We start from the raw sequence: 11,512 nt of genomic DNA, 5'->3' as shown, positions 1-11,512 counted from the left end.
TACGTGTACTAGTATGGGGGGGCAGTTTGGTGTTTTCTCCTCTTTGTTCCTGCTCTTCTCTCTCTCCCTCCATTCTGTCTCATACTCACAGGTCCAGCCCATTCCCTCCACTTGGTTCCACCCCTCTCCACCGGTTGGCCCACTACTCAGCGGTCCCACCAATCATTCAGCTCGTCAGAGTAATTAAAGCACCTGTGTCCCAGCCATCAGGCTCTTTTCCTCCAGCTGCTCCTCCTGTGCTCCAAACAGCCAACAGTCTCAGTAGTTGTTCAGTTCTCAGTTAAACTTCCCAAGCAGTACATTTTCAGTTTGCTATCTTTTCCACTCAGTTCTTTGCGGGGAAGGGACAGGTTAAGATGGGATACATGTACACCTAGCATCACGTAGGTAACATTCTGTTATAAATACCAGGTTAGAGGTTAGTGCCACATGTTGTAACTTATTTTTTTAGGTAGAGTAGGAAGTTTTGTTTTGGCTAGGTAGGTTAGATTTCTTTTACTAAACTTAGATACCATTGTTTGATTGTACTCTTTACTTGGCACCACCAGTCCCTTCCCTTAACCTTTTGTGTTGTTGGATTTCCAGTTGCTTTAGTTAATAAAAAAGTATTTTCTGTTCACTTTACCCATTTGTCAGTTTCCATCTCTTTCATTTTTGGGTATACACATGTTAATGTCCCTATCAAGCTAATTACCACAACCTTGGGACATTACACTAACTCTTTGATGACGGTTTCTCCAGTATCACAAGCTACTTACCTCCATTTGTCCCTCAGCTTAACCTCAACTTCTTGTTGTATAAGCTGCATGTGTGCAGGTTTATTCAGTTCAACATGTGTTGTCATCCATTACATTACAACATTCTCTTAGAAAGAGACCATAGACTTTGAGGGGTTTGTAAATCACAATTGTCATTGCCATTGAATGTACAGAGTCTCTTTGTACCCACTCCTGACTGGTTTAAAGCTTTCTCCAGTAGCAGTGACGGTCAGCCAACGACTGTTCCCTTATGAGCAACAACAATCATCTCAATATGAATGAGGGCTGTTAAAATGTGATGAGAGTTCAGTCTGCTTTCTAATGCTTAGATAATGTTATGGACCAACAAGAAGCACTTACTACACTGAGAAACATTGTCAGTGTTAGTGTTGGGTCAAGGAAAATGCCCAAGTCTGACTTATGTTTCAACCAAAAAATACAACAAAAAAAAATCCAGTTAATCCTGCCATGTTAGTTAATGTGCTTGCGATTGTAAAATATACTAAGCATTTGAACAAGCAGCTCAAACTAATGTAGCCATTATTTGTAATGTAAATGGACAACTTTATCATTTTTGTTATTTAGATGATTTCCATTCTTTTCCCCAAATACATCACAATCCAGAAGGTGGACTCTACACTCTGAAGTTGAAAATCGCTCATCTTGGAGCATTTGGAGCAATCCAGGATTTCCTTTGTACATGTGCCATTGAGTACTTTCTCTAACAAAAGCTTCCATAAAGTAGAAAGTACATTAGCTGAAAAAAGTTGAAATAAATGTGGGTTTGAATCAGAAACATTAGTCTGAGGTTTGTTCCTGTACTTATCTCATAGCTAATAGTGGACAGTATCTCTGCCTGTCACGCAGAAGACCGGGGTTCGATTCCCCGACGGGGAGTGATTGATGCATGACTGATACATATGAACAATGGTCAATAAGATAAAAATGACTCTTCCACACACCATAGGCCGTTGTGGTTTTCTTGCTGAAAAAGCTGTCATTGAGGAAGTTCTTCTAAGACAAAACCGTGCTGTAAATCGTCCAGGGGATGATATGCTCTGTTCACTGATAGGTCCTGATCCGCAAGTTCAGCCTGGTAGAACCTGATAGCCACTAAACTACAGAAACTGTGCAGCAGGTTATTGATCATCATTCAATTGCTATTTCTATTCCCCCTTAATGTTATAAAAAAAACATCTAGACAGTTATGAGACATATAAAAATGGCATTTCAAACACTTGTAGAAATGCTCTTCATGGCTGTTCTGCTTCAACAAGTTATCGAAGAGTTATTAATGATTGTCGAAGGACAATCCTTAATAACTACTAAAGTAGATTATTTATCAAATTGAATTAATCAAAACGGGGCACCACCCAATGTTATCAATAAAATGATAACTAAACAGCAAAATCAGACTCAGAGTAAGTTATCTTCAGAATAATAGTGGAGGAGGGAGTCCGAACACAGACCTTTGCAACCAGCAGTTGTGACAGATATGTGTAAAATAAGCACAAACAACTTCTCTCATTCAAATTAATCAGAATTTATTTACACAAGTGTCAAGAAGATGGTAAAACAACACTTTGGATAAATTATGATGGCTAAACTACACAATACATCAACTAACTAAACATAAACACACAACTTCCAATAATCTGTGTGTGTGTGTGTGTGTGTGTGTGTGTGTGTGTGTGTGTGTGTGTGTGTGTGTGTGTGTGTGTGTGTGTGTGTGTGTGTGTTGGTGTCTCAGTGTCTCAGAACAACATCACGCCATGCGAACCAAACAAAATGGCGAGATGACGTCACGTGGATCTACCATTCACGTGATAGGCTGAGACAAAGGAAAGGATGGCTGACCAAGTCAGCTGGTGACTGAGTCGCGCGCTGTTTAACTACGGGGAAGGTTTCTCCACCAGGTTACGGGGAGTGTTGGAGGCCTCGTGGTCTAAATGCTAACGTGCCCGTGTGGGTTCGTGAGAAGGAAGAAAGAACAGTCACAGTAAAATACACATGTAGCAACCGCCGGTCGGCATGAGAGACCGTCGTTACGCCACACAGAAATAAGCAAACACGGCAGATAATCACGCCGGCAGCTGTGGGAAAAACAAGCGTGGATTCTGACTGCCGGTACCTTTATCGTCCTACGGTTTTCCACTCGGGAGCCAGTGTCTGGGGTTGAAACCACCAACCCTGCTCTAAGCTTTGGTGGAAAACAGTAGCACGAACCGCTTCAGCAGTGAGGAATCACTTCACAAACGCAGCGACCGTCGGTCTGCATGAGAGACTGTTGGCGCGTCACACAGTAATCATACAAAAAAAACAACAGTACACAATCAACGCTAACCACTTAAACTAACTCCGCCCACACACAGCCTCTTACTGTGGGTTGGTTGGTTGTCGGTGGTGTCCTGAGGTTTTTAGAACTCTCGGTTCAGTCCCGGTTCAAGAAGGCACTGATTTAACGCTCCCACTGATCAGTAGGGGCGGGTTCTGTCTTTTCCTCTCCTCCCGACTCTGAGAACAAAAGAAGACAAGCAGCGCTGCTAGCAGCCGGGCGGTTCCCCTTTACCAGTGGTCGCAATCGGTCACAGCTCCTCTTGTGGACGGGTCCCGCGTCCCTGTTTTCGGGCGTTGCAGGTAAATCCGTTCACCCCTGGTGAGTGCGTGGGCTGCACGAGTTCAGCTGGCGGAGCTCCTGGGCTGATGCGCTGATTGAAGCTGGAGTCCTTGAAAACCGCAACAGTTCATCGTGCAAAGAGGGAGTCGGAGCGGAGCAGAGTCGAGGACGAAGGTCCACTCGGAACAAAGACGCTGACGGGAAGAAAGATTTCCGGGGAGCCGCCTCTATTTATCCACTGCGCTGACGTAAAGAGCTGCTTTACTGTAGTTTACTGTACGCGCATCATCTCATGCGCACCTTTTCCCGGCCCCGCCCCCTCAGCGGACTACAGGCCCCCCGCCAGGCTTTGGAGTTTTTCCAGATTTCTTTGTTCTCAAAGCCATGTGGTCAGGTGTCACAAAACTGGAGACTGGTCTCAGTCCGAGGCCCAGACTTGGGCCTGAAAGCTGATCCAAGGCCTCAACTGTTCACTTAATCACACAATTCACATAGTTCACATCGGACTGTGGCCCAACAGTAATCATAGGTGGTGCCCAAACGCGTTTATTGATATTAAGTAGGATCGCTACAAGTTATTATCAGTGTCTGCAGTAATGACACTCAGTCGTAATGATATATACAGTAAATGCTTCACGAGTTTTGATCGTCATCATTGGTCCGTCCTACCACAGCTAAGCTTTCTGCTGGATCTGTGGGATCCAACCCTTACCCTGATTCTTTACTGGAGTCAACAACTCAGAGATATTCAAGAACCACAAGTAAGGGATGTTTTCATAATGGAAGCAGCTGTCATGCCCTGATCAAACACTGATCAATCACTGATCAATCACTGATCAATCACTGATCAATCACTGCACAAGTGGCATTTCTGATGACATCACTGATCACATCACTGATGACATCACACACTATGTCCCAACAGCTGGATGGACATTGTTGGTAGAAACTCACAGGAACCAGTAAATCATGGGCCTTAATCTGAATAATAATGAACCAAAATAAATGAATACACGTAAAGAATCTCAGTTCATTTACTCAATAATTTAGTTGAAATTCATTAACAACCTGCGATATAAATGGTCAGCTTCATTTTTTAAATTCAGCCAAATAATTTATGAGACTCCTCTTCCTCCTCCTACCTGTCCCTGCCCCTCCCCCTCCTCCTCCTCCTCCTCCTCCTCCTCCTCCTCCTCCTCCAGCTCTGATTCATTCCAGGATCAGTTCAGTTGCGTCTCAGTAGTTTTTGTTCAGACTGCAGAATCTTCATCTTCAACTCTTTGGACTGTTTGAAGAAGCTGTAAGTTTTAACTTTGTCTTCAGGAACTTTCCTGTTTGTTTCTGCTCCGTCGTGGTTGGAGAAGGTTTTCACTGCAGACTTTGGTCATTCTTGTGTCTGAAGACAAATCTACATGATTGTTAGATGACGATATTTTTAATGGATTTATTTTTGATCTCTTGTAGCCATTTTGCATCAATGTGATTTATGTTTAAGATGATTAATACCTTTTGTAAGACTTTGGTTTTATATATATATCGTCATGTGCTGAGTATGCAATGTATAATGTTCTGGAGATGAAATGTGTCTATATAAACATGCCGAAATAAACGAAATAATAATAATAATAATAATATTTGGTCTAACCAGTGACTAGTCACAAAGCAGAATACTGCATTTCTATTGGCTGCTGTATGTAGAATAAATATACGGTAACTCAGTGAAACGTCACTGGACCTTTGAGCTACAAAGTCTTTTGACTAGAATACTTTATTTTATTTATGAACGTTAAGGATTTGGTTCTGTATTTTGTATGATTTTTCAGTTTTTGAAGTAAACATAGAAAAGAACTTTGCGTTAAGACCTTTCCTTTCCGTCATCGGTTTGCTGCGTGTAAAAACCTTTCTGGTCCAGAGCTGGTGAGGCAGCTGCTGCTGCACAGATCAGAGACACAGTGATGATCAATGATCATTAGTTTTCTTCATCAATCAAACTGTGAGGGGTTTTTATTTCCTGGAATGAAGCTGTCGTCTCCAGCATTAAAGTCAGTTTGGTTCCTGGAAGAAGTTGTTCTTTGGTGCTTGTGTAACTACTGAAGATGGCGTATCTTCATCCAGAAGTCTTTGTGACTGAACTTCCAACAGCATCAGTGTTGACACAGAAGCTCCCAGAGGTTCATGCAGACGGGGTTAAAAACAACAGGCTGATTAACTGAAACATTTTTACTGAGAGTTTTTGCCTTGAGTGAATTGTATTCGTCATCCAATGTGTGGTGTTCTGGATGAATTTTTTCACCAGAACATGAATATCTGGTGAATTTCTTGCCACCGTGTGCAAACACACAGTGGAAATATGGACCAACCTCCACCAATCACATGGGGATAAACTTGGTTAAACGGTTATTTCAGTGTCCGTCAGCCGGTGTTTATGTAGCTGCGCTACAGCCGAACCCAAACAGTGACCTATTTTAGAAATTTCAACAAACTCCAACTTAATATTATCAAGTCAAATAAACAAAATCTGAGTTTCCAGGGACAAATCCAGACTTTTGAATCGGTTGAAAGAAGTCTGAGTGCAACGACGAACCAGACATCATCAATCGAACGCCGACATCGAGAAAGAAAAACAGAGACTTTGAGTTCATTTTTGAAAAAAGTTAATTTGAGCAGATTTTTTTTACAGATAATTAGGCTGATAAATGCAGTGAAGGAGATATAGTTTTAAGCAAAATCTCCACACAACCTCAATATTTGAATTGAGGCTAATCAGGAAACACTTGCAGTTCACCTGCTGACCACTAGGGGCTGACAAAAAAAAATACAATAGAGTGACTGTAGTGGTATAAATAAAATATAAAGTATAAAGTGTCAGTGTAAAGTGTTGACAGTGGATGTAAACAGTCTAACAGGAGTATAGAGTAATCCGGGGGGGGGGGGGGACTGGTCTGTGGATGTGGGGGATGGAGTTTAGCAGCTGGAATTAAAAAGCAGCGTGGCTTTGGGGACAAAAGTAGCTCTCCTCCTCTCAGTCCTGCAGGCGACGCAGTGCAGGCGCCTCCTGGAGGGGAGCCACTGGAATGCGGGATGGAGTATGTGGGAGGGGTCCTTGATGATTTTAGCTGCCTGACTGAGGGCCTGCTGGTTGAAAACCACAGACAGAGTTCTGACCGGCAGGCCGATGATTTTTGAGCACAGTGCTGCTCTGCAGTCGGTTCCTGTTCTGGGTGCTGAGGGAGTGGAACCAGCAGGTCATAGAGAAGGTCATGATGCTTTCCAGGAAGGCGTAGTAGAAAGTCATCATGATGTGAGTGCTGACTCCAAAGGAGTTGAGTTTCCTGAAGAGGTACAGCCGTTGGTGACACTTCCTGAGAATCTCCTCTGTGTTGGCGGAGAATTTCAGGAGGTTGTCAAAGATGGTGCCCAGGTATTTGTATTCCACGACTGTCTCCACTGGCTTCCCGTGGATGGTGGTGGTGACTGCAGCAGCCAGATCCCTCTGTCTGCTGGAGAAGGTCACCACCATCTCTTTGGTCTTACTGGGGTTTAGTTCCAGTTTGGAGCTGTCACACCACTCCACGAACTCCTGCGAGCGGGTCCGTGGTGTTGTGAGGGGCCTGACAGCAGCGTCAGGAGAACTGTGTCGTCAGCGTACTTGACCAGATGGCGGTTGGGCTGAGTGGCTCTGCAGTCATCGGTGTAGAGGATGAAGAGCAGGGGGGAGAGCACACAGCCCTGGGGGGGTGACACAGCCCTGGGGGGAGAGACACAGCCCTGGAGGGAGCCAGTGGAGGTGGAGCAGAGGTCAGAGAGAGAGTTGTTGACACGAACCCTCTGAGTCCTGTTGGTCAGAAAGTCAAGGGTCCACAGGATTAGCTGATCATCCAGGTGAAAGTGGGAGGAGAGTTTAGTGGCCGGGATGTGGGGCTGCAGGGTGTTGAATGCTGATGAGAAGTCAGTGAACAGTAGTCTGGCGGATGAGTCAGGGAGCTTCAGGTGTTTGTGGATGGACTCCATCATGAAGGTTTTTGCATCATCCACGCTTCTGCCTGCGCGATATGCAAACTGGAGTGGGTCCATTAGGGTGTCAGTTGCTCTGATGATGTGCTGTTTGATTATCTTCTCCATAGCCTTCATCACCAGGGAGGTGAGGGCCACGGGACGGAGATCATTCAGAGTCTAAGGTTTATCTTTTTTGGGGATAGGGATGACTGTGGAGTGTTTCCACAGCTGTGGAACGGTGTGACTGTCGATGGAGTGTTGGAATAGAGTCCGGAACACACTCCCTAGTTGCCCTGCACAGAGTCTCAGGAGTCGGCCGCTGATGTTGTCGGGACCGGGTGAGCTCCTCTCTCTGGTCCTCCTGAGGGCACTTACCACGTCCTCAGTCCTGAAGGTTCTCTGGTCCTCCTGAGGGCACTCACCACATCCACAGTCCTGAAAGAGAGTGCAGAGCTGCCAGGTTTGAGTGAGGATCTGGACTCCTCCAGCTGGGTGGAGTTGTCCGACTCAAACCTGGAGTAGAAGGCGTTGAGATCGTCAGGGAGGGAGGAGGGGGTGCTGCACTCCACCTGGATGGTTCTGGGGGGAGGTGGAAGCAGTGTTCACAGAAGGCATGGTTTTGAGGCCCTGCCAGGCTGAGCGGAGGTCCCCTGCGATGGATTTTTCCAACAATTTGTTTTTGTAGTCCAGCTTGGCAGTTTTAATGGCCCTCTTCACCTCCCTGTTGACCTCCTTTTTTTCCAGTTCAGAGCCGGTGAAAAAAATCCTTTTCTTCTTGTTTAGAATTTTCTTGAGCTCCTTGGTGATCCAGGGTTTATTGTTGGGGTAGATGGTGACTGTTTTTGATGGAATAATAGTGTCCGTACAGAAGGAGATGTATGACGACACTGTGTCGACCTGTTCGTTGATGTCATCGGAGGGAGAAAGGAGACTGTCCCAGTCAGTGGCTTCAAAACATCCTTGCAGGGTGAGGATACTTTCCACTGTCCGCTGTTTGATCTTTATCTTGGTCTTCTTGATCCTCCTGATGACTGGAGTGTAAGCAGGGGCCAGCAGGATGGAGTGGTGGTCTGCGGAGCTGAGGGGGGGCAGGGGGAGGGCTTTAAATGCGTCTGGTACAGAACCATAGCATTTAACCAGAGTCTTCCCCTGCCGAGTGATGTAGTGTACGGCCACATATACCGTCAAGACCTGCGGCTTTTGTCACATTAGTGCCTGACAATAGCTTAACCACCTCATCTTCAAGTATTGTGATATCATTGACTGGGAAAAGTGAATGTCTGAGTTGACTTATCTTCTCTGAAAAGTCATGCTGCTCAAAACGAAAATAAAAAGCATTTAAAACATTTGGCAGTTCCTGGTCATTGACCCCTTCCGAATGAACATATTTCCTAGTGCTCTTTTTATTCTGGTTTATAGAGGCCATAGACTTAATACCTTGCCAAGCATCTCGAAGGTTGCCACTACTGTACTGTAATTCTATTTTATCTCTGTGCATTTTCTTTGCTCTCCTTATCTCAGTCCTCACTTCCCTGGATACTTCTTTCTTATCCTGACTGTTACCTGTAAAGAAAATGCGTTTCTTCTTATTAAGGACCTTTTTTAGTTCTTTGGTAACCCAAAGTTTGTTGTTTGGAAAAAAATCTCCCTCAACTCCCAACTATTAATTAAAAAATAAACAAAATCTCAAGAACCATCATTTATTCTCCTACAGAAACCCTTTGAAACTCTTAACAGAACTGTTGTTGTCTGCCGTGGTTGGAGGTTTTTCCCTCCTGGGCCGCTGTGGACTTCCCTCTGAAGTGTGAGGTTTTATTTTGAATGACGACCATAAATTCACAGCTAACTAGGATCTTTTAAATTACTTTATCTATTACACTGATATATGAACGGGTGAGGAGATTCTATGTTAATCTTTTTGTATCCCACACTCAGAAGGATGAAGTGTGTTCTGTAGTTACTGATACTCCTTTTCCACCAAACCGGTTCCAGGACTGGTTCTGGATCAGTGCCGAGTTTCTGTTTTCACTGACAAAGAACTGGCTCTGGGCCAGAAAAACCGGTTGCAAGGTAAGACCAACTCTTTGATGGTTTAGAGGAATGAACCAGTTACATAAGCGGAGGGGGCGGAGTTATTAAGACCAACGGCAATATCAAGACTGGGGGACGGAGACATTTTCAAATAAGAATGAATCTGGATGCAGCAAAGCATCATGGGAGGAGGAGGAGACAACCTGTCTTTTAGTGGGCATCCCGAACTGTGGGGAAAAACAAACATGCACTGAAACCGGTTTGGTGGAAAAGAGATTTAACAGGCAAGCTGAGTCTTGTCCTAAGACGCTTCCTCGTTCCATCTGCGTTAACAACACTGCAGGTATTTTAACACAAGACACACAGAGTGATACGATTTCAATTTTCAATTCAATTTTATTTATATAGCGTCTAATACAACAGAGTTGTCTCTAGACGCTTTCCAGAGACCCATACCCAGAACATGACCCCCGAGCAGTTATTACATAAACAATGGCAGGTAAAAACTCCCCTAGTGGGAGAAAAACCTTAAGCCAAACAGTGGCAAGGAAAAACTCCCCTTTAGGAGGGAAGAAACCTTGAGCAGGACCAGGCTCATCAGGGGGGACCCTCCTGCCGAGGGCCAGACTGGTGGGTCAGACTTGGGTACGTGGTGGGTACGACTTCTCCCAGGATGACTGTGTTCTGAATGTTAAAACATACTTTTCTGGGAACCTGTACCACGGAGACCTGATGTGAGGAATCACCTGTCCAGCTAAGGCTCTACGTTTTTCTTATACTTACTGATTAAAACATCGTGATGATCACTAACTTAGTTAAAGCTAGGGTCTACGATTTTACATATTGTACATTTTTATCAAAATCATTTATAAGGTTGTTATGGTCCAATAGTGTTACCTATGAAATATGATTAGCAAAAAGAACCAAAAGAAATTAAAGCTGCAAGCAGCGATCAACGGGCCCTCGCACTCACGGCCACCGCCCCAATAAGCATATCAGAAATGACACCACCCACAACTTCCTATGTCAAACCATTCAAAAGTTATGGCCGAAAATCGGAAGTATCACATATCGACCAATCAGAAGAAGGGGTGGGACTAATTCATGCCAATGAAGGTCAAGGACTCAAAACCGAGTCCGATGACACCACCCATGACTCTTTATGTCAAACCATTCAAAAGTTATGGCAGAGAAAAGTATTCTAGGGGGCGCTGTTGAGCCGTTAGGCCATGCCCATTAATGCAAACCATGAAATATCAAATTTATCACCGGGCTTGGCTTGCATGCAAAATTTGGTGACTTTTGGGGAACTATCAAATATGGACCAATCAGATGAAGGTGAGGCACGCTTTTTGGCGTCTATCGTCGCCACAGTAACACTTTTGAAAGAGAAAATAATGCGCGTAGTCGCAGGATGAAGACGCATATTTTGATGTATAACACACCTGGGTGCACGTTACGGTTCGGGCCGTATTAACGGCCAAAGAAATGGCATAAATTGCGCCAAAATTACGCGATTAACTCAAAATGTTCAAAATGGCCGACTTCCTGTTGGGTTTCGGCCATGGCGCCAAGAGACTTTTCTTTAAGTTGTGACATGATACAGGTGTGTACCGATTTTCGTGCATGTACGTCAAACCGTATCGTGGGGCTTGAGGCACAAAGTTTTCTAGGGGGCGCTGTTGAGCCATTAGCCACGCCCATTAAATATCACATTTTTCACCAGGCCTGGCTTGGTGAAAAATTTGGTGACTTTTGGGGTTTAGGGGGAAAAAAGACCCTCCTTTTTGTCAGAAGAAAGAAAGAAAGAAAGAAAGAAAGAAAGAAAGAAAGAAAGAAAGAAAGAAAGAAAGAAAGAAAGAAAGAAAGAAAGAAAGAAAGAAAGAAAGAAATGTAACCTTGGAGAGGATGCACCGATAAACAGGGGCTTCAATTAAGAGGCCAAGACGGTCAGCGTGGGTCAATCTGCCATTTACTAAAACTCTAAAATACCATAGTCAATGAAGGAAAAGAGGATAGACAGACACATCACGGCTGGGGAGCCAACCACTCACTGCCTAGGACGCTGGGAGTAAAGTAAATCAGAAATATTAAAGAAAAGAAGTATAAA

The 11,512-nt window shown here is 44.4% G+C and overlaps 1 protein-coding gene across 2 annotated transcripts in view; it reads left to right on the top strand.

Moving 5' to 3' along the window:
- The first annotated feature begins 4,593 nt into the window (after positions 1 to 4,593).
- LOC133446244 (NLR family CARD domain-containing protein 3-like) overlaps positions 4,594 to 11,512 on the top strand; it is a 29,264-nt gene continuing 22,345 nt past the window's right edge. The window contains exon 1 of one of the 2 annotated variants that reach the window (XM_061724236.1): positions 4,594 to 4,675. The gene's annotated coding sequence lies outside the window, so the exon portion shown is untranslated. Of the gene's footprint in view, positions 4,676 to 8,314; positions 8,339 to 11,512 lie in introns of those variants that run through there. The other variant, XM_061724235.1, reaches the window with a different exon arrangement.

This window comes from Cololabis saira, chromosome 6, assembly GCF_033807715.1.
Source record: "Cololabis saira isolate AMF1-May2022 chromosome 6, fColSai1.1, whole genome shotgun sequence".
NCBI classification, from domain to species: domain Eukaryota; kingdom Metazoa; phylum Chordata; class Actinopteri; order Beloniformes; family Belonidae; genus Cololabis; species Cololabis saira.
Note: the sequence above shows the minus strand (reverse complement) of the source record. Positions and strands in the feature narration are given on the sequence as shown.